Here is a 5,214-nt window from a genome sequence, read left to right on the forward strand (position 1 = left end):
AAAACAGGAAAAATTTTTAAATAATGCTGATAGTTTTAAATAGTGGGGGGGGGAACTAAGAAGAACTTGAAATATAAAAAAAGTATATTACAGGGATAGAATACAGATAATTAATGGACATAGTTCATAAGCTTTCATGATCATTAACTATATTCTGAAGTCTTATATCATAATGAATACCGTCTCTCTTTTTTTCTTTTTCTTTTTGGCCATGGCTTTTCTCGAGAATATGTTCACATTCATTTTCTATGTGGCAATACTGCTTTTAAATTCTTCTGAGATTTGATATACACTGATATAAGAATTCCCTATTAATCTTTGCAATCTACTGTGCCACACTTCTGTGTTGTTTGGGGTGTGTGGAAACTCATCTGTATCCACTCAAACAGACCACAAACTGAGCAGAAGCAATACTGGTGATTTAACACCATTACATGAATATCTTCTTATCCTACTGTGCACATAATTATCAGTAACTTCACTGGCTTCTTCAGACAAATGCATCATTAATTCATTAAAAGTTTCTGTAATTTCATCAGCTGAAGAGATGCCAATGCAGACAAATGACACACTCTTAGCAAGTTTTTGTTGTAGCTTGTATTGCTTGACCAATGCATTCCCCAGAATTTAGCTTTCTACCTCTCTAATATAAGTAGTTTTTTCTCCCATAGGAATTTCCAGTGGGAAATCAGCTTTCAGCATTTAATCATTTGGGATTTTAATCATTGGGGGTTATGATTTTTGAGATTTTAGACTTTAGAGACATAAGAGCAAGAGAGAAATTCATCCCAATGGATGCATAAACCCAACACAGGAATACAAGAAATATAAAAAGAAAGGTAACACAATGTCTCCTAAACTTCATAATTCACAAGCAACTGACTCCAAAGACATTGAAGTGAATAAAATACCAGATAAATAATTCAAAAAATGATTATCAAAATAATCAATGAATTCCAAGAAAATGCAGAAAAACAACTGAATGAATTAAGTCAGTACAAGATATGAATGAGGATTTCAATAAAGATATAGAGATATTGAAAAAGAACCAAATAGAAATCTTGTAAATGAAAGACATGATAAGGTAAATAAGATGTGTCTTTGAAAGTCTAATACCCAAGACCATGCTGAAGATGAATCCAAGAGCTGGAACATAAAGTGGCTAGATTTAACCACTCAGACAGTATTAAAGAAAAGAAAATGATTAACCATGTTCAGAACATACAAGAATTTTGAGACAATGTTAAGAGACCAAAGAATCATTGAAATTAAAATGATTATGAAATACAGGCTAATGGAATTGATAGCCTCTTTAGGGAAATAACAGAAAAATTATCAAACCTTGAGAATGCATTCAGAATCCCCAATAAATAAAATCAATAAAGAGCCTCTCCATGGCACATGATTAAAATGCCTAGCATCCAAAACAAGGATAAAATTTTAAAATCCTCAAAATAAAAATAAAATATCAGGTCACACTTAGAGGCAAACCAATCAGAAATACCTCTAATTTTTCAGTATAAACTCTAAAAGCCAGGAGGGCTTGGAATGCTGTGTTCCAAGTAAAAAAAAAATCACTGTCAACCAATATTGCTATATTCAGAAAAGCTATCCATGAAAACAAAATAAAAATAAAAATCACCCAAGGTAAGCAGAAACTAAAAGAATTTATGACTATTAAGCAGGCATTACAGAACTTACTTAAAGAAATACTCCCCACAGAAGACATCAAAACCAAATCCCAGAGCTCACAAATGCATAAATCTCATGGTAAGAGTATCTAACCTAAGGGAAAACAGGATCAAATTCAAGATTAAAAATAAATCAAACTGGGAGGAATCAATAAACATCTCTCTGTACAAACACTGAATATAAATGGTCTCAACTCTCTAATTAAAAGCATAGACTGGCAGAATGGATTAAAGAACAAGATCCAACTATATATTGTTTTCAAGAGACTTACCTTACAAATGCAGGCTAAAAGTGAAAGGATGAAAATTGATACACCATGTAAATGTAGCTCATCAACATGCAAGAATAGCTATTTTCATACTGACAAAGCAGAATTTAAGACAAAATTAATCAGAAGAGACAAAGGAGTTCATTTCATATTGGTAAAGAGGACAATCGAAAAAGATATAATAATAGTAAATATTTATCCCCCAAATATTTTTGCACACAATTACAAAAGAGAGAAACAATTTAAAGTGTCACACAGATCCCAACATGATAATACTGGGTAAATTCAACATATTTGTCTCACAATTAGGTCATTCAGATATAAACTCAGTAAAGACTCTTTGGACTTGAAAAATATTAAAACTCAAATGGACATAACAGACACTTGTAGAATATTTCATCCAGTAACACCTGAATATACTTTTTCTTCCCAGTGGCTCATGGAACATTCTTCAACATAGACCATACTTTAAGGCACAAGGCAACTCTTGGAAAATACAAAAAAAAAATGACATAATTTCTTGCATCTCATCAGATCATAATGGAATAAAATTAGAAACCAGCACCAAAAATCTTTACACAAACTAAAGAAATATATGGTGATTGAACAATACACCTTTGAATGATGAATGGGTGACAGAAAAAATCAGGGTAGAAATTAAAAAATTTGTATTATCAAATGAGCATAATGATATGACACACACACGAACCTCTGGGACACTATGAAAACAGGATATAGATATGAACGCAACTACTACTTAAACTGTAATGCTCTCTCTCTCTCTCTCTCTCTCTATATATATATATATATATATATATATATATATATATATATATACAGTTATAAGTAGTAGTTGAGTTTATCCTGACAGAATTGTACATGCATGAAATTCAATTTCAGTTCATGCCCCCCCGCCTTTCTCTGTCCCTTCTACCTATCCCCCCAACCCCACCAACAGTTCTCCTTCCTCTACTCTACTGTTCTTCCTTTTGCTCATGTATTTATTAATTCTTGGTTGGTTCTTTCCAGTTATGCATAAAAGTAGAATTCCTTCTGTATATTTAAGTATACACATAATTTCTTAAAAATTTATTTCATATTTTCTCCTTCATCCCATCCTTCAGCTCTCTCTTTCTGTCTCTCTCAATATCCTTCTTTTACATTACTGATATTCCCCATATCTTTATTATATCTGATCATCATTTCTTCTTTTTATTTATTATACTCTAGCTTTCACACTTGAGAGAAAACCTTCAACCCTTGAATTCCTGAGTTTGGCTCATTTCATTTAGCATGATGGTTCATTTCCATCCATTTAGTAGCAAATGACACAATTTCCTTTTCTATTTCTATGTCTCTAATACATAAAATGACTGGAGATGTAGTTAAGCACCCCTGAGTTCAATCCCTGGTACCAAAAAAAGTACAAATGGCCAATAAATGCATTAAAAAATTATCAACATTTTTATCAATCAAGAAAAAGCAAGTGAAAACTACACTGAAATTCTATCTCGATACAATTAGAATGGCAATCATCAAGAATATAAATAATAATAAATGATGATGAGGATGTGGGAGTGGGGAGGGACTGTTGGTGGGAATGAAAATCCCTAATAACATTCATTATGGATATCATTATGGAGTTTCCTCAAAATGCTAAAAGTAGAACTACCATTCAATCCAGCTCTATCACTACTTAATGTTTATCTAAAATAATTAAAACATATTTTAGAGATATATAGATATCCATGCTTATTGCAGCACAATTCACAATAGCCAAGTATGGAACTAGCCTATGTACCCATCACCAGATGAATGGATAAAGAAATTGTGGTATATGTACACATGGAATTTTATTCAGCTATAAAGAAAAAGGAAATTATGTCATTTTCAAAACAATGGATGGGAAATAAAGACCATAATCTTGAGCAAAATAAGACAGGCTCAGAGAGAATAGTATGTTTTCTTGTTATGAGCCATCCATGGTCTGTGTGTGTGAGCTATGCGCATTTGAGAGTATGAGGGGATTGGTCTGGGGATACACACTTTTGGGGCTGTGCAACCCACATCTGCCTTTTCTTTCCCACACAGCAACTGAGATGGAGGTGACTTGCCAAGATGTCAATCAATCTGCTGACCACTAGACATCACAAAGCAAGATCCACCCTTCCCAACCCAAATCTTTGCAGTATTTGGGTGGAACTTTTTATTGCATGTCCTTTCCCCAATAAATAGAGAAGTTTTTGTGGTGCGCTCACTCTCTCATTGGTCTGTCTTGCTCCCCTTGCTCTTTTTTCTAGCGTGGGAGTTGATCTTTGAACACAGACCCATCCCTGACCTCTGCAATTGAGAAAAAGCTATTCTCATGTTTGTGTGGTTTCTTCATTGTTTTCATAGTTATTGATATAGCCAACACCTTTGAACCACCCCATCATATCAGGTTGGCCAGCTGGAGACATTTTCTCTCATATTTGGAAGGAGTAGGGGATGCTAAAAGTTGAAGAGTGACCATAAGCAAGACCACTGGGAATAGGAGGTTAAGATGAAGGTTATCAACACATCTTGCACTTCTGTATATTATACTCTATTAGTTAACAAGTCAGTAGACAAGAAAAAATAAACAGATAATTACAACTTATATAATGAATAAGAAGGAAACATTGGGATAATGCTCCTTTATTTTATTCTCAGTGTGGTTTTTCCCCACAGCCATACTATAAATACAAGTTAGGTTGTGTTATTCCTTGGCTTAAAACCTGACAATGATGTTCACCTCATCGCTAGAATGTTTCTTTCTTGCCTCTTTCTCTTCCTCATCCCTCTACCCCTTTGAAGGAAATTATTGGATGATAAAGATGTCTCTGTCAGTTTTATGGCATACTATCACTGGTTTCTATACTAACAAAGAATGAGGGTTCCCATTGTTTGACACCAAAACCAACATTTGGTATGGTCCCCTTTTTTTTTTTTTAGCCACTATAGTGTATAGTCAGATCACATAATAATATTAAGTGTAATTTCCCTTACAATAAAGAACTACTTTACTACATTTATTAACTACTTCTATATTCTATTTTATAAATTATATGATTAAGTATCTTACCCATTTTTCTTTAGAGTAATATGCCTATTTATCAAATTGATATGATCTGAATCTAAATATAAATCCTCAGACAGTAGATGGAAAAAATATTCCCCTATCCTGTGGTTGACTTTCTTGTTCTGCTAATAATATCTTCTGATGAAGATAAAAT

This window comes from Callospermophilus lateralis, chromosome 6, assembly GCF_048772815.1.
Source record: "Callospermophilus lateralis isolate mCalLat2 chromosome 6, mCalLat2.hap1, whole genome shotgun sequence".
In the NCBI taxonomy this organism is placed as follows: Eukaryota; Metazoa; Chordata; class Mammalia; order Rodentia; family Sciuridae; genus Callospermophilus; species Callospermophilus lateralis.